Source organism: Dendrobates tinctorius, unplaced genomic scaffold (genome assembly GCF_039654945.1).
Source record: "Dendrobates tinctorius isolate UK_male_01 unplaced genomic scaffold, ASM3965494v1 ptg000102l, whole genome shotgun sequence".
In the NCBI taxonomy this organism is placed as follows: domain Eukaryota; kingdom Metazoa; phylum Chordata; class Amphibia; order Anura; family Dendrobatidae; genus Dendrobates; species Dendrobates tinctorius.
The window spans coordinates 10,970,925-10,997,942 of record NW_027361770.1 but is presented as its reverse complement, the minus strand read 5'-3'; the positions used below and the strand labels follow the sequence as shown (position 1 = coordinate 10,997,942).

The window sequence follows — 27,018 nt, the reverse complement described above, 5'->3', positions numbered from 1 at the left end:
TGACTACCTTCAGAAGTATTTAGGGGGAATAAAATGTGTGGCACTTCTTCAGTCTTACCCTTTTTTCTGTTAAACTATGCCCACTTGAGTGAAATGCAGAAAGTGTCTAAAACACTTAATAAATGTGGTACATGGCTCAATTTGAACCATAAATTTGATGAATTATGGTTAGTAAATCTGCCCCAAAGTATATTTGAAATTTTAAAAATTTCTTAAAATGTATTCAGTTTTATTTCATGAAGCCAAATCCTTCCTGTTAATGCGTTTGTTAGAAATGCTGGGGAATTTTAATGGTACCCCTGAATAGCAATGATTCTGACCAGACATTATTTATAGTAAAAGTGTAGTAGCTATGGGATTTTCTGCCGAAGGCAACTTTCTAATGAGAATCTTTTCCCTATGAGATGATGCATAGTACAAACACTACCAATGGTAATGAGTCAAAAGACTGTATTGCATAAAATAGTAGGTTTTTAGTAGAGATGAGCTGATTTTTTTTAAATTCAAAATCTCCAAATTTTAAAAATATACACCAAAAATTGATTTACAGAGAATTAATTTGTGCAAATGGCATAAATAAAATGCCTCTAATTGACTGAAAAATATGGGAAGAACACTTTTAATTCCCCTTGCAGTCAATTGAACACATTTTGAGCTTTGTAATGCAAAGACTGAATATAACATAGAAATGACTTCAACTTGACCTATCTGGCTAGGGCAAAATGGTTGGTTGCCAGAGGTAGCCAACAGCATATATAAAAACACACTGCAATAGCATACAATTTTTTTTGGCTACCTAAACTGTATAAACAGTAAAAGTATCACAATTTTTTTTTGGGGGGACAGATGCATGCAATGCTGTTGTTTATGGGAAGGCAATGCAAATGGAGGAAGCTGTGGCATTTTCTGATTGGGTGCAACAATTTTATCACTGCTTGGAGAAGAAGATTGATAAACAAAGAAGCAATTTTTTTTTTCAAAAACCGTATGAAAAATTATCCCTTTAGGGATACAAAACAAAGTGTACTATACTATTTACAGACTTTTTTTCAGTCCAAAAATTATCTCCTTATTTCTGGAGCAAAACAGTTGCACTGCTTTCAGTGTGAATAAGTTATGGCTTCTCAACCAGCAGAGAGAAATGATCTCTTTCTGGGATCTGCCACTGATTAATTTACTAATCACAATCAATTAATACAATAGTGTCCAAAAATTTTTACAGAAATGGCACTTCAATCAATGACATCAACACAGTTTCAGGCTAATGTAAAACACAGCCGAACAAAGAGAACCATTAATAAATTTGTAAATCTTTATCAAATATAGGATAAAAAAAGTGATAAAACAAAAAGTAAATGCATAATAATAATAATAATAATGATAGCAGAGTGTCCAATGGGGGGTATCACTAATGTGTCTTAAAGAACAAGTGCAATATTTGTGTCAATAAAGTACTGAAAAGAATATCATGTGTTTTTCTTTTTTTAATAAATTTGTAAAAATCTCTACATTTCTTTTTTTTCAGTCAAGATGTGGTGCAGAGTGTACATTAATGAGAAAAAAATGAACTTTTTTGAATTTACCAAATGGCTGCAAATGAAAAAAAGAGTGAAAAATTTAAAGGGGTCTGAATACTTTACGTACTCACTGTATATATAAACTACATAATAACCACAGGTAAAAAATTATGGCTAAAAAATAGGAATTATACCAAGAGCAGCTAAGAACAGATCAATTCAATGTATCAATAATAATATAATATGTAGCTGCCACTCAAAGACTGCCTGGATAACAATAAATATATGCAAAGCTATAAAATACAAGGGGCCATTAGCCAAGCAGTATATGGTACGCACATGCAAATGAATAGCTGAAAATGAAAAACTGTTACCTTAGTGGAGAGCAGAGACTATATACTATAGGACGGACCACAGTTTCTCCCCCTCACCCTGACACATGTTTCGCAACACCAGCTTCTTCCGAGGGTGTGTATGGAAAGAGGTGGGAGATCTTATAAATACCCTGGAGCTGATAGGTAAAGTAGAGACAGGTGGACATAGGTCACACAGCCAAGTGCATCCTATGTTATGATAGAGTGAGGTACCTACCATTCCCCCAGCACGCCAACCAATTTGTGAGATGGCACACGGTGGAGCGCACGCTGGACTGCACAAATGACCAAACTTGGCTAATGGCCCGTTGTATCATACATAGTCTTAGCTGCTCTGGATATAATTCCTAAATTTTAGCCATAAAGTTTTGCCTGTAGTTATTACATAGTTTATATGCATGATATTTTTATCAGTACATTATTGATGTATATATTACACTTTTTCTTTAAGTCGCATTAGTGATAACCCCTCTACTGGGCACTCTGCTATCATTATTATTATTCTGTATTTAATTTTTAGTTTATTTATTTATTTTACTTATTTATATAGTGCCATTAATTCCACAGCGCTTTACAAACATTATTGGCACTGTCCCCGATGGGTCTCACAATCTAAATTCCTTATCAGTATGTCTTTGGAATGTGGGAGGAAACCCAAGAATCCGGAGGAAACTCACACAATCACGGGGAGAACACACAAACCTCAGCGCTGCAAGGCTGCAGTGCTAACTACAGAACCACCGTGCCGCCCCTAGTTTATCACTTGTTTTATCCTATATTTATTCTACAGTCATATGTTAAGGTTTGGGCACCCATATTAATGTTAACCTTTTTTGTTTATACGAATTTTGGTTTTTGCAACAGCTATTTCAGTTTCATATATCTAATAACTGATGGACTCAGTTATATTTCTGGATTCAAATGAGGTTTATTGTACTAACAAAAATGTGCAATCTTAGTCCGAAACTGTGTTGTAATCACAAAATCATTAGGTAATTTCAAAGGCTTTTTATCAAGTCTTTCAAAAATTATCCCATTTTTTCTGGAAACAAAACAAGAGTGCTGTTTTGAAAATGAAGATGTTATAGCTTGTTGTCTCCAAGCCTTTTTAAAAATTAGCCCTATCTTGAGAGCTGCTGCTTGAGGCAGAGGTATAGCTAGGGTTTTGGTTCAGGGGGGGCGAAACTTCTGAGTGGGCCCCTAACCAGAGAACCTAAGCAGATGACCGCGCTGTTACTAAAAATAATCTATATATAAAAAGACCAATATTGATATTACGTCCCCGCTGTGTGCTGGTCTGACTGCAGTGCAGCTCCTGACATTGGAGCAGAGTTGCTGCCAAAATCAGTGTGGGAGCAAGGAGGAGAGGTGAGTATAGTGGTTTTTTTTAAAATTATATAGTGAGTCCTGGTTGCATGATTATGATACCCCGTATGGGGGGGCGGCAGCATGATACCCATATGAGGGGGCAGCATGATATACCCCATATGAGGAGGGGGCAGCATGATACCCAGTATGATGGGGGGCAGCATGATAACCCGAATGAGGGGGGTAGTATGATACCCCGCATGAGGGGGGGCAGCATGATGCCCCATATAAGGGGGGCAGCATGATACCCCATATAAGGGAGGGCAGCATGATACCCCATGAGGGGGGCAGCATGATACCCTATGAGGGGGGCTGCATTATATTCTGAAGGGGCTACATTATATTCTTTGGGGGGTGTATTATACCATATGAAGGGGGCTACATTATAAAGAAAGAATAGAGAGAGAAAAAGAGAGGAAAGAGAGGAGAGAGAGAAAGAAAGAAAGAAAGAAAGAAAGAAAGAGGGGAAAGAAAGAGAACAGAGAGAGGGAAAGAAAGAACAGAGAGAGAAAGGAAGAACAGAGAGAGAAAGAAAGAAAGATAAGAGAGAGAAAGAAAGATTAGAGAGAGAAAAAAGAGGAGAAAGAAAGAAAGAACAGAGTGAAAAAAGAACAGGAAGAGAGAGAGGAAGAGGGAAAAGAAAGAAACAAGACAGAGAGAAAGAATACAGAGAGAGAAAGAAAAGAAAGATTAGAGAGAGAAAAAAGATAGAACAGAGAGAGGAAAAGAGAACAGAGAGAAAGAAACAGAGAGAGAAAGAAAGAAAGATTCTATAAAGATACTATAGCCGCCTGGCTCCCATTGTAATGCCCACCTGAGCCTCCCGATGCAGGACATAGCATGATCCACTCACATGGCCAACATCCCCGAGTCCAAGGCGATCCCGCTGTCCACGCTGGAGGAGGACACGGTGATGGATCTGAAGCATTCCCTGAAGTGCCTCCATGGTTCCATTACAATCTCCTCCTGAAATTACCTTCTTTCTGGTCAGCTTCTAGCACGTCACTTCCGGTGGAACGTCACGTGTGAATTTTAAAGTGCTCCGAGTCCTCGGGGCTCCGCCGTGTACTCCTGTGTTCGCAGGAAAAGTAAGCTCCCAGCCAGGGCAGTGGGGCAGACTCTCTCTCAAAATCAGGACTGTCTAGCTGGATCCGGGATGGTTGGGAGGTATGAATGCTCCCCACCATAAACCTTGTACATGCATAACTCCGCACACCTCATACACATACGACTCCGCTCAATACACCTAGCATACACACGGCTCCACTCAGAGCCAGTACACACATGGCTTCACTCCGTAAACCTCGTACACATGTGGCTCTGCTCCGTACACCTTGTACACACATGGCTCCACTCCGTAAACCTTGGACACATATGGCTTTGCTCCATACACCTCGTACACACGCGGTTCCGCTCTGTACACCTTGTACACACGTGGTTCCGCTCCATATACATGCGGCTCCACTCCGTACACCGCGTACACACATGGCTCTGCTCAGCTCCGTACACTTCATATACACAGGGCTCTGTTTCGTATGCCCCGCACACACGTGGCTCCGCTCCGTACACACCATACAGACACGGCTCAGCTCCGTACACTTTGCACACACAGGGCTCCGTTCTGTACACCTCGTAAACACACGGCTCCGCTACGTACACATCGTACACATCTCTGCTCCGTACACCTCGTACACACATGGCTCAGCTCCGTACATCTTGTACACACACTGCTCCGCTCCATACACTTTGTACACACACAGCTCCGCTCTGTACACCTTGCTCATACACACATGGCTCCGCTCCATACACCTCGCACACACACGGCTCCGCTCCATACACCTCGTACACACACGGCTCCGCTCCGCACACCTCGTGCACACACGGCTCCACTCCATACACCTCATACACACCCGGCTCCGCTCTGTACACCTCGTACACACACGGCTCAGCTCCGTACACCTCGCTCGTACACACACACGGCTCCGCTCCGTACACCTTGCTCGTACACACACGGCTCCGCTCCGTACACTTCGCTCGTACACAAATGGCTCCACTCCGTACACCTCGCTCGTACACACACGGCTCCGCTCTGTACACCTCGTACACACACAGCTCCGCTCCGTACACCTCGCTCGTACACAAATGGCTCCGCTCCGTTCACCTCGCTCGTACACACACGGCTCCGCTCTGTACACCTCGTACACACACGGCTCCGCTCCGTACACCTCGCTCGTACACAAATGGCTCCGCTCCGTACACCTTGCTCGTACACACATGGCTCCGCTCTGTACACCTCGTACACACGGCTCCGCTCCGTACACCTCGTACACACATGGCTCCGCTCCGTACACCTCGTACACACACGGCTCCACTCTGTACACCTCGTACACACACGGCTCTGCTCTGTATACCTTGTACACACAGCTCTGTTATATGCACCTTGTAAACCCATCCTGACCCCACACAAACTTCCCCTCATCCTGCACTATGGCAACCAGCACACCAGAGTCCTGCATACACTGAGGCCCCTGATCATGTGACCCCTGACTCCTCCCCTCCTGGGACCTCATCACAGGTCCTGTGCACACAGAAGAGAGAACAAAGCAGAGCAGGGAGGGAGATGATCGATTCTACCTGCTCTGCGGCAGATACAACAGTGGGTGGGCCCCCTCAGAGTGCGGGGCCCAGGGTCACTGCCCACCCTGCCCCCCCGGTAGCTATGCTACTGACTTGAGGAAACATAAACCTGAAAGTATATTTCTCAGCATCATTAGTACTGGCTAGCACTATAAAACATAGTGGGCAATATGGCAGTTTAGGGCCAGCACCTTCAGCAGCAGAACAGTTTAGCACTATGAAACACAGATGACAGTCAGGAAGTTTGTGACTGGGGTGGCCGTGCAGTAGCTTTCATCAGGAGCAGCTCAATAGAGAGTTAAGATGAGGCAGACCAGATAATGTTTGACAATTTCTGGCTCAGCATCAGCAAACTAAAAGCAGCAAGACAGTCTAGCATTATGAAACACAGTGGATAATCAGGAGGTTTGTGTCTAGAATGGCTGTGCAGTGGCTGCAGCAGGAGCTGCATAATCGAGACAAAGGGCCCCGTCACACTAAATGATGCACCAGCGATCCCGACAACGATACGACCTTGTCAGGATCGCTGGTGCCTCGCTACATGATCACTGGTGAGCTGTCAAACAGGCAGATTTCACCAGCAATCAGGACCAGTGAGGATGCAGGTATCCAAGGTAGATATCAGGTAACTAAGCGAGCGCGTCACTTAGTTACCTGCTGTGTACCTTTGATACCAGCTCCCAGCGTGAATATGCAGGTATCCAAGGTACACAGTGGGTAGCTAAGCGACATGCGTGCTTATTTCCCCGATATTTACCTTGGATACCAGCTTCCAGTGTCTGCTTACAGCGCTGGGAGCTTGCTGATCGTTGGTCTCCCGCTGCCACACACAGCGATGCGTTCTGGCCAGCAGGAGACCAACGATCAAGAATTGGCCCAGGACATTCCTGCACGATCAGCGATACCTGGCGGGGGGGGCGGTCGCTGATGCGTGTCACACACAGCGAGATCGCTGGCGAGATCGCTGTTGTGTCACAAAATCAGCGATCTCGCTAGCGATCTCACTGTGTGTGACAGGGCCTTTAGGATGAGGCAGGCAAGGTGCTGTTTGATACTTAAGGGCAAATTGGTTAAGCAAAGCCCACTAGTGGTACAAGAATCCAATCAATCTAAGTAGGAGTTAACAGGATCAGATTTCATAAATGAAATATAACTTTTAATATTCAAGATTAAAATACAAAAATTAAGAGACCACTTTCAAATGTTCAGTTTGTCTGATTTTTCTCTTTATAGGCATATTTTTGAGTAAAATTGTTCTTTTAGTCTACAAACATCTGACAAGTCTCCAAATTTCTAAGCAATACATTTTGTATTTTTTTTCTGACAAAGAAAAATGGTCAATTTTTTTTATAAAACGCAGTGCTTTCAGGCCTCAAATAATGCAAAGAAAACAAGTTCATAATCACTTAGAAACAACAATACTAATGTTTTAACTCAGGAAAAGTTCAGAAATATTTTGTGTAATAACCATGATTTTTAAACACAGCTTTCATGCGTCTTGGCATGCTTGCCACCAGTCTTTCACACTGCTTCTGGCGCAAAAATTTAAGCAGTTCTTTGTTTGATGGCTTGTGATTATTCATCCTCCTCCTGATTACATTCCAGAGATTTTCAATTGGGTTCAGGTCTGGAGAATGGGCTGCCCATGACAGGGTTTTGATGTGGTGGTCTCTTAATTTTTGTCAGAACTGTATGGTTAGATAATACCTCACAATGACATATACAGATATTAAAGTGATGAAGCGAACCAATTGCTCAAATAAAACATGGTTGGATCTTGCCATTAGAAGTTTTCCATCAGCAAAAACATCATGCAGGAGAGATAAAAGGGAAGTGAAGTCAGGCAGGTAAAACTACATCGCCTGTCATGCCCAATGCTATTTCTTCTGTCCTGTCACCTCCTCAACACCCCTTTCTGGTTCTCAGGTTACTATCACGAACAGTGTCCCTACCCACTTGGCTTGCAAAGCCTGCTGCATAGATTGGCTTTAGAATAATGCTGTCCATCTTCTCCAGCACCATACCACCTGAGAGAAAAGGCTGACTGTTAATATCTAGCGATGAGCCAGCATGCTCGTCACTACTCATTGCTCACTTGAGCATCAGTGTGCTCATCGTGATCATTACTCTGTGAATATTTGAATGCTTGAGCGGAAGCTCGAGTCCTCGCCCCACATGATTGATGCTTTTTAGACAGCCAATAAGCATGCAGGGATTGCCTTCCAGTCACTGTAATGCCATAGCCATCTTGGTTGTGGCATTACTGTGATTGGCTGGCCGCATTGCATCATCAGGTCTATATAACCAGTGACGTTATGCTTGGCACACTGTAACCCAGAAACAGGCAGATCAGGCAAAGGTGCTGCTGAAAGAGGGACAGATTTGTAACTGCGTATAAGCAGCGATTCAACTACATTTATATTTCTTTCAACCACAACAGCAGCCCTTCTTAGGGCAAATTATAATCAATATTAATACTGCTGTTCGCAGCACTTAGGGAGAGATTCTGGTGAAGTGATAGTGCTTGACAGGATTGGGCTAATTGCACTTCCTTCCTTTCTGATGCAACTCATACCAGAAGCCCTTCTCAGCGCTAATAATATTATTTTTGCTCTTAATCCTGCAAATTGTTCTGAACAGGGAAATATTATACACCATTTTACTGCTGCAGTTGTGCATCAAAAGCATACAGCCAGACTTGGTTGGATCTCAATAGCACCAGTATATTGCTCCTGCACTGTAACCAGCGCATCTGAGGAGTGTAAAATTTCCAGCTATAGTAATACTGCAAAGTTTTTTTTAGCAATGAAATATTATACGACATTTAGGCTGTGTGCCCACGATGTGATTTTTAAGCGTTTTTGCTGCGATTTTCGGCGCGAAAACACTGCGAAAACATTTAAAAATCGTGTACAGAACGCCCCCCATGCACTCCTATGGCATTCCACACATGCTGTGCTAATGCTGCGCTTTTTTCTGTGGCGGAATCGCATCGCGGAAAAAAATCGCAGCATGGTCATTCTTTTGTGCGGAATCGCAAAGAATGGCCGCGATTCCGCACCCATAGGAATGCATGAGAATCGCTTACTTCCCGCATGTGGCTATGCCCACCATGCGGGAATTTAAGCGTCTCATGTGCATTTGGTACCCACGGTGTGGAGGAGAGGAGACTGTCCTCCAGGCTCTGGGTACCATACCCCTGTAAAAAAAGAATAAAAAATAAAAAATCGGGGTATATTTACCTTCCGACGTCCCGCGCTGCATTCCCGGCCTAAGCGTTCCCAGTAATGCCTTGCGGCAAGGTCCTGTGATGACGTAGTCTCGCGTGACTCTAGCGGTCTCGCGAGATCGCTATAGTAACGCGAGACCAATGTCATCACAGGTCTCGCAAGGCATTACTGGGAATGCTGAGGCCCGGGATGGCAGCGCGGGACGTCGGAAGGTAAATATACCCCGATTTTTTATTTTTTTATCATTTTTAACATTTTATCTTTTACTATTGAGGCCGCATAGGCGGCCTCAATAGTAAAAAGCTGGTCACACTTGTCAAACACTATGTTTGACGAGTGTGACCATCCTGTCAATCACTTTCCAAGCGATGCTTCAAATCGCTTGGAAAGTGCTTGAGAAAATCGCTGCAAAATCGCGAACAGAGTCACGGTAAAATCGCGTGGAAAAAAACGCGCGATTTCTGGGAAGGAGTCCAGTTTTTAGTGTGCGTTTTAACACTCAACGTGGGCACATAGCCTTATAGTGCGCCAGTTGTGCACCAAAAGTATACAGCCAGACTTGCATCGCTATATTGATACTGCAGCGTAACAAGTATATGTGAGGTGGGCAAATTGTCCTGTGCTAGTATTCCTGCCAATTTTTTTTAAGCTCACATACAGTATATTATATGCCATTTATACTGTGCCAGTGGTGCATCAAAATACAAAAGCCAGAGTTGGTTGGTTAGATTTAATGTGTCCATTCACAGTTTCACTGTAGCAGCTGTATGTAAGAGGTAGTGGTGGGAGATTTTACACTACTGGAGCTGAAATTACCACTTCTAAACCCTCCAGTGCTTTGATTCCATCCATTTCTCAGTGCTTCTTGAAGTATGTTTGGGGTCATTGTCCTGCTGGAAGACCCATGACCTAGTATCCAAACCTAGTTTTCTGACCCCGTTCACTACATTATGACCCAAAATCCTTTGGGTATCTCCACATTTCATGATGCCATGCACACAGTTAAGGCTCCCAGTGCCAGAGGCAGCAAAACAACTCCAAAATATCTTTGAACTTCCACTATATTTGACTGTGACTACTCTGTTCTTTTATTTGTAGATCTCATTGCATTTTCAGTAAACAGTCGAATGATGTGCTTTACCAAAAAACTCTATCTTGGTCTCAACTGTCCACAAGACGCCTGGTGGCCCTCTAAAACTAGTGAGACCGCCTGCTGGCCCTCTTTATATTGTGAGGGCCACCTGCTGGCCCTCCAAGTTTTAAACTTTGCAGTATTAATACGAAAAGGAATATTTGCTCATCTCAGATAGATACATTATTTTGTAGCAGCAATATGCGGCTATGCAAAGCATAGCCATCATCTGGCCCTCCAAAAATGATTAGTGAGGGCTAGCTGACCCTCTAAAATTAGAATGAGGTCCGCCTGATGGCCCTCTGACAGGCCGAACAATCTATAGATGACCTATCCCTCTTTAAAGTTAATCTATCAGCAGGATTTCACCCCTAAAACTATTTATATGCATATGAGGCTCTTTCAAAGACAAATCTAGCAATAACTTTATCCGATCCATTCTTCCATTATTGATAAATCAGTGTTTGAATAGATTGCAAATTAAAATGTCATGCATTGGGCCTCTGGAAGCTCTACTCAAGCATCTCTCATTTCAGGTTTACCCCCAAACCACTTGTGTGTGGTGAATAAATAGCTATTCACATCTCGACCTTTAATGGCTGGGATGGGAACAACCCTTCAGTTACTGCCTTTTGTACTTTTTTTACCATTCTTCATGGGGTATCAGCATTGCACTCAAATTCTGAAAATTCCTGTGATTGATTTTGGTTAATTTCTGAGAACATGTCTTCTATTTTAGCCTACTTGAGCACAAGAATTTAATCTATATCTTGAAAATGGCTGCTTGGATTGAGTTAGTGTTGGTTTTATAAAATTCAGAATGCGCTGACATTTTGATAGCTTTTTTTTATGTTTTTTCAATTAAACTTCAAAAATACTACTAAATGACACCTTATAATAAACCCCACCTGAAACATAAAAACATGAGGAGTTAAATCAAATGAAAACTTTATTTCTATCAGTTTTGTGTACATAACATATTGGTATCTAACTCCTTGACCCATAAAATAGGAGCATTCCCCAGAAAATTTTTATCCTAAAATGAACTTGATAAAAGATGTGTCTCAATTAGGTTGCTCTGTTTGGAAATTCCAACTAGAACAATCCCTGACGTTGACTTAGTTCATGCTGTGTTGGCAATAAAGCACCAGAGTGCTTAACACGAATCTTTTATTTATATGCTTTGGAGAACAATTTTCAGAGAAGCACATTACGTAAGTTATGTTAAAAGTCTGTGAGCTGCTACAATCTTTGTGTGTACATCTGACATCTGTAAGATTTAGCTGCAGGTGTAATATGCTTACTGAAACATGACTTGCTCAGCTAAATTGATACTGGAAAGAGAAATTATATTCTTTGTATTCTCCTGCAGTATGTAGATAGAATTATATTCAAATCTGTTGCATAAAACACTAAAGTGACATACCTGCTATAAAGCTTAGGCAGAAGAAACTGGCTGTCTACATTTTTAAATATATACAACTGAAGCATAATATTCTGAATCTCAAAATGTATGCATTATAAAACACTGAACGAGTTATTGTAAAATCAATATATAGTAACCGTAAAGTGGCTGTTGGACACATAATGTACGGAAGAAAAACCTGGAGTAATGTTTTAGTACATATAGGATTAAAAGAGGTTAATCGGCCATGACAGGTTGATTATGAAAATCTGAATGGCTGCTCACCATATCTACACCACCGGGTGTGGTTCTTTTGGTAAAAGGAGACCTGTTTGTCTCACATATGTCTGTGTATATGGAGGTGTGCAGATGTCTTGGATTGAGTTCCTTTCCTAAAGGACTAAGAATCTGAACTCTAAGCCAGGCAGACTAACCAGCACTATCGTATGGACTTCTTGTTTTATGTGTCATTTTAAGCTGGGCAAGGGCTGTGTTTAAGTTTCCTGTGATATGGTTTGGTAAGTCTGAAATAAACCAGCTGGACTTTAAATAGGTATGGTTCCTGTGATACTTCAGATTGCTCCTAAGTGAGTGAAACTGTTACATAACTTTATATCACTACAGCACCTGGAACTAGGTAACATAAGAAAAGTTGAGCTCAGGCTTCAGGTAGCATCTTAACTGGGATAGCACTGCAACTAGGAGCCCATAGAGATTACACTTATTTGCAGCTTCAATGTGTGATTTGCACCTCTAATAGCCATTCTCTCTAAAGAACCTGCTTTTGCATTTTCTGTAAATATCACAGCAGAGCTTCTTCACAATGCTGTAATATATACAACAGTCAAAGCAGGAAAATTTGGAAATGATGAGGAGTACATGCTATGAACAACAGGAATACCTGAGTCTGTCAGACCTGAAAGGTAAGTATTAGATATGAGCAAATCGATCTTCTGCAGATGGATTTTGAGTCAAATTTTCTGAAATTCTTTGGTCCCTTTGAAATCAAACAATTTGCGATTTTATTTGTGTTGGTTGCAAAAAATAAAAAGCCATTTGACACACTGTTGAAGACTGAAGCAGCCAGAAAATGGGTTAATGATGTTAGGCGCAATTGCCTTTCCCAAAAATGCTTTACAGCTATCACATCACAGAGTTGCTGAGCCAATCATAAGGCACTATCATAGCCGTTAAAGATAAGCGGATATTTTAAAATTCAAATTTTCCAGCTGCTGAATTTACCCCCAAAAATTGATTTGTGATATACAGTGGGGAAAAAAAGTATTTAGTCAGTCAGCAATAGTGCAAGTTCCACCACTTAAAAAGATGAGAGGCGTCTGTAATTTACATCATAGGTAGACCTCAACTATGGGAGACAAACTGAGAAAAAAAAATCCAGAAAATCACATTGTCTGTTTTTTTTTTCATTTTATTTGCATATTATGGTGGAAAATAAGTATTTGGTCAGAAACAAAATTTCATCTCAATACTTTGTGATGTATCCTTTGTTGGCAATGACAGAGGTCAAACGTTTTCTGTAAGTCTTCACAAGGTTGCCACACACTGTTGTTGGTATGTTGGCCCATTCCTCCATGCAGATCTCCTCTAGAGCAGTGATGTTTTTGGCTTTTCGCTTGGCAACACGGACTTTCAACTCCCTCCAAAGGTTTTCTATAGGGTTGAGATCTGGAGACTGGCTAGGCCACTCCAGGACCTTGAAATGCTTCTTACGAAGCCACTCCTTCGTTGCCCTGGCGGTGTGCTTTGGATCATTGTCATGTTGAAAGACCCAGCCATGTTTCATCTTCAATGCCCTTGCTGATGGAAGGAGGTTTGCACTCAAAATCTCACGATACATGGCCCCATTCATTCTTTCATGTACCCGGATCAGTCGTCCTGGCCCCTTTGCAGAGAAACAGCCCCAAAGCATGATGTTTCCACCACCATGCTTTACAGTAGGTATGGTGTTTGATGGATGCAACTCAGTATTCTTTTTCCTCCAAACATGACAAGTTGTGTTTCTACCAAACAGTTCCAGTTTGGTTTCATCAGACCATAGGACATTCTCCCAAAACTCCTCTGGATCATCCAAATGCTCTCTAGCAAACTTCAGACGGGCCCGGACATGTACAGGCTTAAACAGTGGGACACGTCTGGCACTGCAGGATCTGAGTCCATGGTGGCGTAGTGTGTTACTTATGGTAGGCCTTGTTACATTGGTCCCAGCTCTCTGCAGTTCATTCACTAGGTCCCCCCCGCGTGGTTCTGGGATTTTTGCTCACCGTTCTTGTGATCATTCTGACCCCACGGGGTGGGATTTTGCGTGGAGCACCAGATCGAGGGAGATTATCAGTGGTCTTGTATGTCTTCCATTTTCTAATTATTGCTCCCACAGTTGATTTCTTCACTCCAAGCTGGTTGGCTATTGCAGATTCAGTCTTCCCAGCCTGTGCAGGGCTACAATTTTGTTTCTGGTGTCCTTTGACAGCTCTTTGGTCTTCACCATAGTGGAGTTTGGAGTCAGACTGTTTGAGGGTGTGCACAGGTGTCTTTTTATACTGATAACAAGTTTAAACAGGTGCCATTACTACAGGTAATGAGTGGAGGAAAGAGGAGACTCTTAAAGAAGAAGTTACAGGTCTGTAAGAGCCAGAAATCTTGATTGCTTGTTTCTGACCAAATACTTATTTTCCACCATAATATGCAAATAAAATGAAAAAAAACAGACAATGTGATTTTCTGGATTTTTTTTTCTCAGTTTGTCTCCCATAGTTGAGGTCTACCTATGATGTAAATTACAGACGCCTCTCATCTTTTTAAGTGGTGGAACTTGCACTATTGCTGACTGACTAAATACTTTTTTTCCCCACTGTATATACAGTGAAGGGTAACAATGTTTTGAACTTTTGCCTTTCAGGTTCCATATCTCATTATCCACTTCTGCTTTGAACTTGAGACTGCCATCATTTTATAGACAATCATCTTGTATATCACATACTTAAATTTGACTTCCAACTATTTTGCATATGATTAGTTATGCAGATTTTTGTCATGTTACTGCACTGTTTTTCTCCTCAACATCTAAATTTGTATTTTTATTACTTTGTTAGTAATTTATAAATCTACCTTTGACTTTTCCTGAATCATTTTTGGCATGCCCTCAGTCAGATTCAAACATATGCCGACCGAAATTTGATCTCAGGTCTTTTCTACACGTTCCCAAAGTTTGTGAATACTGGTCAACTCACTTCTGGATGTATACAGTTTTTTCTTGAATTCTACCCACAGGTGTTTGGGTCGATGTTTGGGAACTGTGGGGTTCATTCCAGCACCGCTACTTCATTGTCAATGAACCATTTCTTTGCCAATCTCAAAGTATGCTTCATGTTGTTGACTTGTTGGGTATGCCATCCTTTTCATACCCAAAGTACTTGAGTGTAGGAAGTAAATCTTCTTGTAAGATACTCACATATTGCTCAGCATTGAGACCACCATCCATTCTGGTCAAGCATCCAATGCCTTTGGCTATGAAACAAATCCATATCATCAGGCATCCTCCAACAAACTTCTCATTTCCTTCAAATTCTCAATCCGTTAACCCCTTTTCCCCTGATTTCTTACAGACACACTTGCAGCTATTAGAGCCTAATCTATTGAATTTCATGTCTCAACTCTAAATCACCTGTTTCAAATCTTAAATGTCCATTATTCATTCTTGTTTGCAAACTCGAACTGACGTTTCTTATGACAATATTGTCAAAGTTAACACTTTCCACTTTTTTTCGGGCCACCATTTCAGACTTGTGTAATGTTTGTCGCATGGTGCTTGCAATGATGTCTGTGATCTCACTATTATGAAGCATACAAGCCACCTCCACTGCCATGTTTGTTGCACCAGAACTTATAGACCTTGGGATGAGCCAACTTGTTGACTCTGATATTTTGCTTTCATGTCCACCTTTTGTTTTGTGAATGGATGGATGGACTTAATTTTGTATTCTTCCAACTGTCATTGCACTTGCATGATGCAGTTTGGCAATTTTCTTGACCGCTGTAGATGAGTTGGATGATGCTGTTTCACTTTTCTTGTGAAGTCTACTTCTTGGCTGCTTATCGTTTCAAACCAATGACCTTTCACTTGGTAATCAACCTAATAATACACTGAGCTATTTGGGAATGTGAGAACAGGTTGTATTTCATAGTATGCAGAAAAAAAAAGATTTTTACACCACCAAAAGCAAAACGGTAACAATGCAGTGACATGACAAGAATCTGCATAAATAATCAAATGATAAATAGTGGCAAGTCAAATTTATGTATGAGATAGTCAAGAGGATTGTCTATAAAATGATGCTGGTCTTACAATCAAAGCAGTCGTGGATGATGAGATAAGGAGACTGAAAGTCAAAAGTGCAACATTGTTACTCTTTTGCTCTTCACTGTATATTTATAGCATGGTTGCCGTAAAAAAAGGGGAGCCCTGACCAACTCTGATTGTGATGTCCTGCTGCAGTGCATAAACACATTGAGGATGGGAGTGGTAGTGTCAGTCAGTGAATAATCCAAAAAGTTCAAATACAGGGAGGTGCTGCAGCTGCATAGTCAGTGTGACTGTGAATTTACTGATATGTGATATATTGTAATAACAGCAACTTGATAATAGCATTTTTTTCACATACTGCAAAGGAGGGCACTCTATACATATATGTCTGTCATAATGTTGCTACTAAAGAATAATCTTGAAGCCAAGCTTGTGTGTCACAGAAAAATGTGTTACTGGCTTCTGAAATAGGCAAGCCATAATTGTTGCTCTTTTTTTAAAGAAAAATCTTCACATTTAGAAATGTACAACTGTTTACTCCACATATTTTGTGTTTAGTAAAATCATTTTTTTCTCCCTTCCTTGATATAATATCAGACACATATTGCCACCTGAACACAGTGGCCTGTTGAAGGTGATTGCTTTTGGTACATCAACCTAAATAGCTTTTCTTGTCCACTCCTTTTTGGTAAAGACCCTGAGATGTTAATTTTTTATTGTTTTGTAAAAAGGATACATTTTAATTTCTGAATACTTGTGTCATGACCCTGGTCGGGGTTTGCTTTCTGCTTCCCGACATGATAAGGTGGAGGTTAACCTCTCTCTGGTATATGGGTGGATATTTCCCTGCGCTGAGGCTGGTGACTGATGTCAGTGATAGTTCATGTCTTTGGCAAGAGCAGCTGACCTAGCGTACCCTGAGTGTGTCCTTTGCTACCTGTCTGCCCATATTTGTACTTGAATAGAAAAAAGTAGATTCAGCTCACCCTTATATTGATGTCCACACTGCACATGAATAGTTTAGTCCGAGCAAGGAAGCGTCTCTGCTTGAAGTTGAATACTTGTAGAAAAAAGAAGGTATCCAGCTCAGGAAATAAAATCCAAAATCTTTATTGAAACAAATTAAAAAATAAGCTGCTTGATAACCAGTATATACTGAAGGAAGGAATGTCCTGAACGACTGGACGCGTTTCAAACGCGTCCAGTCGTGCAAGACATTCCTTCCTTCAGTATATACTGGTTATCAAGCAGCTTATTTTTTTAATTTGTTTCAATAAAGATTTTGGATTTTATTTCCTGAGCTGGATACCTTCTTTTTTATACATATTTGTACTTGCCCCGTTCCCTACCTCTGACTTAGTGTTTTCTGTGTGACTGTTCCCCGCAGTGTATGACCCGGCTTGACTTCTGACCTACCTATCTGTCTTCCGTTCCTGTTTTGGATTTTTCTGCCTGGCTCTGATCTTTAGCATGTTTCTGGCTGTGCTTTCGTCTCTTCCTCTTGTTACCGTGCTCCCAACTGGCTTTTGACATCTGGCTTGCTTCCGACCTTGCTCCTGCCTTCCCCCTTCCCCTCTGACACTGAGTTCCTGGCTGTTGCTAATTTGGCTTGTACAACCTCTCTACTGCCCCCTAGCGGTGTTTGCTAAGCTCTACAGGTCTTCGCTTGAGGTTAGCTCCTGTTACCTCCCTTCCTCGCCCTCTGGTGGTTGTCCCTGTATTGCATGACAACTTGTTTTAATAGACAAGCCATACACCCGCCAACCTTACTAAATTTTGTTTTTGAGCATGAACCTATATATAGCTACTTATCAACATAGTACAGTATTTTATGTTTATGTAATGTTCCATTATTGCTCAAGAGAGAATTAAAAAAAAATGCAAAAAAATAAGTTAATGTTATGCATCTCTTTTACTAGTCCAATATAACAATCATATAAACCATAACCATACTGCTGGCTGTTGCTGTCATGCTTAAATGGATGTCAGTAAAAAATAGAACTCATCCTGGAAAAAATAATATTAGGCTGTTTTACCATGAGAAACAATAATCTGTGGAATCACTTACCTAAGGAGCTGGTCACAGCAAAAACAGTCAATGCCCTCAAAAATGTCTAGATGATATTCTGGGATAAAATAACATGAGAAGGAACGTGTTTCTGTTTTAGAGCAAATTGGCTCTTTCCTTACTTTTTGTTTTCCTTTGCATTCCTCTAGATGAGTAGGTGAAGAAATGTATAAATGTTATGCTTTACAACAGTTGAACTAAACAGTCATTTTTCGATTGTACTATGTAATTATGGCATGCAATCACTGGAAAACTTAATGAGATCCCAAGAATAAGTTAAAAGGAAACAGTCACCAGGTTTTCCCCATATAAAGTAGGACCAGCGCCTCTACACCCTCATATACAGCATTCTAGAATGCTGTATATGTCCCCAATCTGCTCAGCAAAACTCAAAAATAGCTTTTATTATACTCACCTACGGTGTGGTCTGTTCCAATGGGCATCGCCTGTCTTGATCCAGCACCTCCTTTTTTCTTGCGATGACATCCTCCTTCTTGCTTCATGTCACTAACGTGACTTACGTCATCCACACAATGTCCTCCTTTGCGCTTCTGTATAGGGGTACTTTTCCCTGCCCTGTCCAGGCCAGAGCAAGTATTGTAGTGCACAGGAGCCAACTGTCTTAGCCCTTTGAAAGTGCATACTGTGGTAGGTCGGCTCATTCGGCTGCTCACTGAGGTAGACACAGGTACATTGTCACTTTAAATCTTCCGCTGGTTTATTAGTCGAGATGATCGAATATTTCAATGTTCGGTTTGGATTACGTCCGTCGAACTTGCAATATTTGCTGATTAATTCATCGGATATTCACTGAACATAACCGAATGCCATTCATCTCAATAGGAGGCAAAAAAAAACCGCATGCACAACACCTTATAATGGCCTCAAATGCTGCCAAAACACATCAAATTAGGGGTAGACACCAGGAAAGTGGCCTAAATTCACCCACAGTGTGAACTGTAGCATGTCACTGCAGCAATCAGCCAGGCATGAGGTATCGGGGTCTGGGACAGCATTTACAAGCTCGTACAGCTTTCAATTGAACATCACAGTTAGATGAGGTGGGTTAGAAATCAGTGTAGGCCCTCTTTGCTGGGAGCCCTGATACCACGTGCAACACCTCTACCTACTTTCATGCTGAGGCACACTCAGGTCGCACAAATATCAATTTTGTAGACTACCATTGTTAGAAACATTTAAGGATAGTAACACGGGTACTTGAGGCAAAGGAAGTGTAGGCCTGATGGTCTCGGAGGCCTACTGCTACAGGCAACATGCATGAAAGAGATCCAACCATGAGTGTTCACATTTCCAAAAATTATTGGCAGATACCACCAAAGGGGAATCAATTTCACCACAGTAGAAGTAGTACATTAGGGATCAACAGGTCTTTCTCTACACCTAATCTAGCAGATGGACACCAAACCAGAAGTGTTCACATTTCCAAAAATTAATGGCAGACACCAACATAGTGGCATTAATTTCACCACAGTAGAAATAGTATAATAGGGACCGACAGTTCTTCCACTACACTCAATCCAGCAGAAGGATACCAAACCAGGAGTGTTCACCTTCAAGCCAATGCCTGGTGCTGTAGTGCCAACGTTCCTGGACCTGTGCTATCCCTGAATGCTTATGTTCTGCTGTCCTGCCAGTTCCCTGGGGTCTTACTCGTGATGGCTTCTGCCATTGTCTGAAGGCTGCATGAGGTCAGTGTCTGATGCTCTCCTGCTGTGCCAGTGCTACGCCTGAGGCCTGAGAGAGAGGCCATCCTAGTATGCCCGAGCCAGATAACCCTGGACTGCATCAACCCATGATGACCCTAGCCATCATCTGAAATCTGCCTGAGGTCAGTGTCTGATGTTCTCCTGCTGAGCCTGTGCTACGTCCAAGGCTGAGAAAGAGGCCATCCTAGTATGCTCGTGCAAGACAAGCCTGGACTGCGTCATCCCGTGATGACCTCCTGTCATCATCTGAAGCTAGCCCGAGTTCAGTGGGTCCACATTCAACGATCACCTGGGACGCATACCCCATCGTCGTTATAGTTCGACGATATGGTTGGTAAGGTAAGCCACACTGTGTCCGCGATCGTAACACATTTGACTTGGTAGCAGGGCAGGGCTTGCAGTCAATGCATAAGAAAACAGAATGGGAGTCCAAAATGAATAATGTGAAGTGGATTTTCCTGTGCCCATCCAGTATGTGGGTTCAAAGGCTTATTGGGGTGCATATGACTTGGCAGCAGGGAAGGTCTTGCTGTCAATGCATAAGAAAACAGAATGGTAGTACAAAATGAATAATATGAAGTGGATTTTCCTGTGCCCATACAGTATGTGGGTTCAAAAGCTTATTGGGGTGCATATGACATATGACTTGGTAGCAGGGCAGGCCTTGCAGTCAATGCATAAGAAAACAAACAGAATGAGAGTACAAAATGAATAATGTGAAGTGGATTTTCCTGGGCACATCCAGTACCAGGATTCAAAGGCATATTGGGGTGCATATGACTTGGTAGCAGGGCAGCCCTTGCATTCTATGCAACATTTTTTCTGGAAGCCCTCCTGGACATCTTGTGAAAGGGGTATTGGGGTGCATCGTAATTCTTGGCAGCCCATCCACTCACTGAATAGGCTAAAACAGTTTGGGAGACCCACTGTTTAATAATGGGCCTTTAAGAAGATTAATGCCACCTGATACCCCGGTAAAAATAGGCTCTGTGACTTTGAGTCCCTCATTCATAAATGAAACAAGATGTGTCTGCTTATGTGTCACACACCACATGGCCAGCTAGGGTTGTTAAATTTTACAATGACATTTCCCAGTGAATGCATTTGTATTGGTTGAAAGCAATGTTAAAGTTGAAAAACGCTTCAAAAACACTGCATCTGAACATAGCCTAAGTGGGGGAGGAACATTTTGGTTTGGGGTTATTTATTTTGCCTCATATACAAGTCATTAACCTGGAAAGGATGTACCTTAACATATTTCCCAGCAAAATCCGTTTTGGTTTAGTTTTGGTATGTTTTTTGGTGCACCGGTTAAAATGGCATGAAACTCTGACAACATTGTTTAAAGTTGTGAACTAGAAGTAAGGAATGCTTCTAGGGGCGATCCCCATGATACCCCCGTGTCATTTGAGCAGTGTTTCCATCATTTTCAGACGTTTTTAGATCTTAAAAGGACCCCTGGGGAGATCGCAGTAAAAATGCTCAGGTCTCCCATAGACTTACATTGGGCTCATTGTTCTGTCCGAGTACCCGAGTATTCCAATTTGCTCGACCCGAGCAACGAGCACCCGAACATTTTAGTGCTCGCCCATCACTACTGTACAGTATATATCTCAACTGCATCAGTGGATAGACAATCTTCATGTGCAATGCATAATAATTAACAGATGCTGCTCTTTTATTTACAGGTTGGTGCCATTCAGTGCTCAGAGCCTAAAGGGACTACAGTTTCGTAATGTGGATCATCTAATTGCACTCTGCAGGAGATTGGTCTCTAAACATCCTATTTTTCCCCATGATCTGTCAAGTTTGGTGCTTGTGAACCAGTAAATCGGGAGACTCCAGTGAATATAAGTAAGTTTTTTGAAAACAGTTGTGCTTGAATTTTTACTGTTTAACATAAAATATTCAGATAAGTTTGTTTCTCTGATACTGCATACATGTTTTGTAGATGAGTCTATTTGAATACTCGTAAAATGGAATGAGAAGAATAATTAGTAGAGTTGGTATGAATGTATTCGCAGAATCTTGTCCATCAGCCACATTAGTAATCAGTGGTTGCTGGACAGAAGTCCTGATAACTGCTTTCTTTTTGGTTAGTAGACCATGCGCGGGGTTGCACTTGCCTCATGCCATTCAGCAACAGACTATTGACGTGACAATGTACCTGGTCTTCTGAATCAATCCACACCAACTCTATTAATAAGCAGTTAAAAAGTGTTATAGGGCATGATCATACAACACTACAAGGGATTGGCGTAGTAAATTATAGAGAGAGTTAACATAAAGGATTTTGGATAAGACACTAATATATTGAGGCTGGAGCAGGCACCTAAGACAGTCCTTATGCAAGAACGATGTACGAGCCAATCATAATGCACATTCCATGAGCTTTGGGGGTAGAACTTGACCCCTTTACCTCTTCCATGTAGGGCAGCACTGGTTGCATCAATGGTAGGAATTATTTGTTTCTTGAGGTACCATTTGCTCATCCTGATAGTGGGCTCTGCAATCAGAAATCATGCAGAAAAACATGCACATTTTACTGTGAATTACTATGTTTTTGTTGCACTATTTACAGGTGAAATATGCATTTTTCCACAGCATGGTGCTTGTGAATAATACCTTGGTAAGAAATACTATAGTAAGACATCTGCGATCAGTGTTTGCTGGAAACTGTACTATGAGGGGTTTCTTTACTATTTGTATCACAGACAGTATAAGAAACTTGGATATATGAAGATTTAGAGATTTTGTTTTTTATCCATATAAACAAATATGTAAAGGTTTGTGCACATGGGTCTTTTTGAGGCAGTCAAAAGCTGAGTTTTTCAAATGGAAAATGCTTTAGAAAATGCTCCTATGTGGCTTTTTTGTCTTGAATAATTTCTGTTATCATTTCCTGGAGCATTTTGTTAATGTTCTGTAAATGTTTTTTAATCATTTTAAAGTGCTTTTTTGTGTAGATTTTTCAAAGTTTTTTTTCCAATTTCATTAAACAATGAATAAAACACAGGCATTTTATGAGGTGAAACGCTGGAATACTGTGCTCAAAAAGATCCCCATGTGTCTCTGTGCATTTCTGTAGCCTTCCAGTTGACTTCTCTTGTAAATAGTAGATTAATAGCAGAAAATCCCTGAACAATAGTTAGGTCATTTTTTTAAAAGCTTTTTAAAACCTAAAGCGAATGAAAAACAATGAACAGATGAGACATATGAACAGCCAAGTTGTTTTTCAATATAGATGAATAGGAAGAGTCTTTAAATTTTGTCTTTTTAGGTAATTTTTCAGGCATTTTTTGGAGTCGACTATCTCTAAAATAATTTAAAAACTGGGTAAGCATATACCCTAACACTCTGCTGCCAGTTAATAACAGTAAAAACTATGGTTTGTGATAAGACTCTGAAGGAAATTGAAAACAAAATCTGAAGATTATTTGCTGGAGGTACATTATGATTGTGAGATATGCTTTTCAGTATGTTAAGTAAAAAACATGCTCTTGTATGGCAGAAATTAAAAAATGCTGTATGGAAAAAATGTTTACACCCATGAACTTGGGTTTAACATTAATTAATGATTGTGAAATATTAGGGGTTTTTCTATATTTTAGTTTAAAAATAATGATTTTAATACTGTAATGGAGCTGTTTGCACTCTGTATGTAGCATATATTTTGATACATATGGAGAATAAAATGAAGGGATTTGCCATGTAATAATGATTGAGTACATCTGTGATCCTGCTTTTGTCTAAATAAAACTCTAAGCATCGTGATGTTTATATTATTATTATAGCACTGTGATGTCTTTACTTTTTCTTCCAATCTAGAAAGCTTCAGAATCGATGCTAAAAGTGAATATAAAATGATTAGATGGTATATACTGTCTGTGTTTTAAATTATTATGTCCAATTGAAAATCTGCATCTGCTTCATCCACTGTGTCTTCATATCCCAAACTTTGCATATAAATTGGCAATATTAGATTTCAGTTACTCTGAAAAATTTATACTTGCACAGGTTTTGCATCTTCCCATTTTAAACATTTGCCAGATGAAAGTTTCAAACATTATGCATTTTCTAACAGTTTGTGGTTTTAAATATTTTTATTAAATTTTTAATATAACAGATTAAATAGGAGGGGAGGGAAGAAGGGAAAATCAGGTAAAGGAAAAAGGGGAAGATAAAGGGGAATTACATATTAGAGAACTCAAGATACAGATACCTATAATAGTAACATAGTTAACAATATAAAGCTTAATATGTATCTAACAAACAATATAACAAACATAATAATATTTTAACATTAAGTAGTAGTAAAAGAATATTTTCTAACCGTTTGTAATGTCCATTTCATCCTTTCATATCAGTATTTATAAACTTATTTTTTAACAGTCAAAATTAAAATATATACTTTCTGTGGTGTATCCTGATGAAGTAGTTATAAATACTTTGTTTTTTTTTCTCAACATATTTCAATCATTTCACTATACTCTTGACTCTTGATTTTCTTTAATCATACCGACCCGCAGCACAGCATACATGCATCTCCTGCAACTGAAAATTAAAATATATAAATGTTTAAAAACATAAATCAAAATTGAGCAACAGCATATGTTGATATAAGTGCACTGCATAGTTGTGCATTTACACTATGCCAAATTAACAAAGAGAAAAGAAGATAAAAGCAAATAGAGCAAAAACTGTGTAGTAAGTAAAGCCTAAATAATAATGCATGTAAATAACATAGAGTACTGAGATAACACCATTTTGATAAAAAAAAAAAGCCATCCCACCACAACAAGGTTTACCTAATTCAGATGGTACCTAACCCTTGCAGTTGACCTCACTATATCTACAAGACATAAAAATAGATAAGGGCAAAATGGGACCTGGGTCCTGGCTGTTCAGGTACCTGCCGATAAAAAGCTATATAAACCAAACAAGCAGCCAAAAAAAGGGGGAGCCGCGTCCACTGTGCAAAGTACAAAAAACTAAACCAAAACCAACAAAATTCCGCCAAAGCATATGTTGGTATAAGTGCAATGCATAGGTGTGCATTCATGCTGTGGCCATTAATCAGACAGAACGTAAGATAAAAATCAATTCAATTACCCTGTAGTAAGTAAATAAATGGTAATAGTACATGTAAATAAAATATGGTACTTAGTCGACATTGTTTTGATCCAAAAAATGTAAAAACCATCCCATCATGACAAGGTGTACCCCAATTAGGACAGTACCTAACTCTTGCCATTCACCTCACTATTTGTCAGCAGACATAAAAATAAATGTGAGATAAAAAATAATGTGAGATTAGTAAGCATTAGAGTTGAGCGATACCAGCCGATACTTGAAAATATCGGATCGGAATGGATCGGCCGATCTTAAAAAAAAGTATCGGTATCGCCGATTCCGATACCGGGAACCAATGCAAGTCAATGGGGCCAAAATATCGGAATTAAAAAAAACCCTTTCTTTCCTTGTAGGTTAATTCTACATGAAGAAAAACAACTAAGAATAATGTAGAATGTATTGTGGGAGGTGGAGGAGACATTAAAGCCATAGAGGTTTAGCCCAATCAAATGGAATAGCAGGAATTAAACTTTTTTTTTAAAGATGTTAGGAGTTACAAAGATATTGACTATGTTAGCCTCATTTATATTTTGCCAGACATGTATGTCTTCTTCTTTCTTCTTTCTTCTTCTTTCTTATTCTTCTTCCTTTTTTTACCTTCTACTTCTTATTATTCCTTTTTTTACATTCTTCTTCTTCTTCTTCCTTTTTTTACATTCTTCTACTTCCTTTTTTTACATTCTTCTTCTTATTCCTTTTTTTACATTCTTCTTCTTCCTTTTTTTAAATTCTTCTACTTCCTTTTTTTACATTCTTCTTCTTCTTCCTTTTCTTACATTCTTCATATTCTTCTTATTCAACAATTATTATTCTACATATTCAACTTCTTCATCTTCTTCCTATTCTTCTTCATCATATTCTTGTTTGTGTCAGGCATTCCTGTAGTTGTTATCTAGAAAAGTTAGAAGTTTACACCTTCCGTTCTGCCTGTCACAAAAGATTTACAACAGGATTTGTCCGCGTTCAGTTTGGCCTGCAGTAGCAGGCCTTTTCCAGGGGCACCACGAGGAGGAACGGACTCACCCCCATACACTGCTTAGTCTTCTTCTGCTTATAAATAAGCTAATATCATTTGCTCAGAGTATTAGTCTTATGCTTAATGTTCTTCTGCTTTGTTTTTTTATGCTTCTTTGTCTTCTCTCTCTTGTTGTTCTGCATCTTGGTGGTTGTCTTCCTGTTCTTTGTCCTCTTGAACCAGCTGACTGTACTGGCACCCGGAGGGGCAGCAGAAGGAACAAGAGCCAATGGCACTACTGAGGACCAGCTGACAGTGCTGGAACCTGGTTACTAAGCAGGAGGTACCTGTGCTACAAAGCACTACCAAGGACCAGCAGACGTTGCCGGAACTCGGATACCGAGATGGAGGCACCTAGGCCAAAGGCTCTGACGAGAACCAGCTGACGGTGCTGGAACCCGGAGGGGTAGCATAAGCTGCAAGAGCAAATGGAAATAGCGAGGACCAGCTGACAGTGCTGGCACCCGGAGGGGCAGCAGAAGGAATAAGAGCCAATGGCACAACCGAGGACCAGCTGACGGTGCTGGAACCCGGTTACTAAGCAGGAGGTACCTGTGCTACAAAGCACTACCAAGGACCAGCAGACGTTGCCGGAACTCGGATACCGAGATGGAGGCACCTAGGCCAAAGGCTCTGACGAGAACCAGCTGACGGTGCTGGAACCCGGAGGGGTAGCAGAAGTTACCCCTGAAAAGCAAAGTTGGCATGCCGCAAGCTGGCCGCAGTTACCGAATCACACAGTCCTACAGGGGGTGCTTGTCCTACTGGCACTACGGAACAAGCCTTTCTTACCAGAACCCGCAGTCCACATAGGAAGCACCTAAACTGCTGGCACCCTAGCCTCGGCTAACCCAACCGCAACACGACATGGCAACTTGGGGTGGCAAACTGACATTGACACTTCCCGGAAACAGCAGGCAGGGCTGGAACCAAGCTGGGCAGGAGGGAGTACCCGTGCCAAAGTCAGTTATGAGCAGCAACTGGCGATGTTGGAGCCCACGACAAGCACTTAGCAGGCTGAGGCCTGATGTGCTGTCAATTGGGAGGCAGCAGGACAGATTGCCATCAAAACAGCAGGGGAACAGCTGACG

General features: G+C 40.9%; 1 protein-coding gene across 3 annotated transcripts in view; it reads left to right on the top strand.

Moving 5' to 3' along the window:
- Positions 1–27,018, top strand: part of LOC141099730 (poly(rC)-binding protein 3-like) — a 1,815,006-nt gene that overhangs the window by 763,146 nt on the left and 1,024,842 nt on the right. For all 3 annotated transcript variants that reach the window (XM_073587737.1, XM_073587736.1, XM_073587732.1), the window contains exon 3: positions 21,468–21,633. The gene's annotated coding sequence lies outside the window, so the exon portion shown is untranslated. The remainder of the gene's footprint in view (positions 1–21,467; positions 21,634–27,018) is intronic.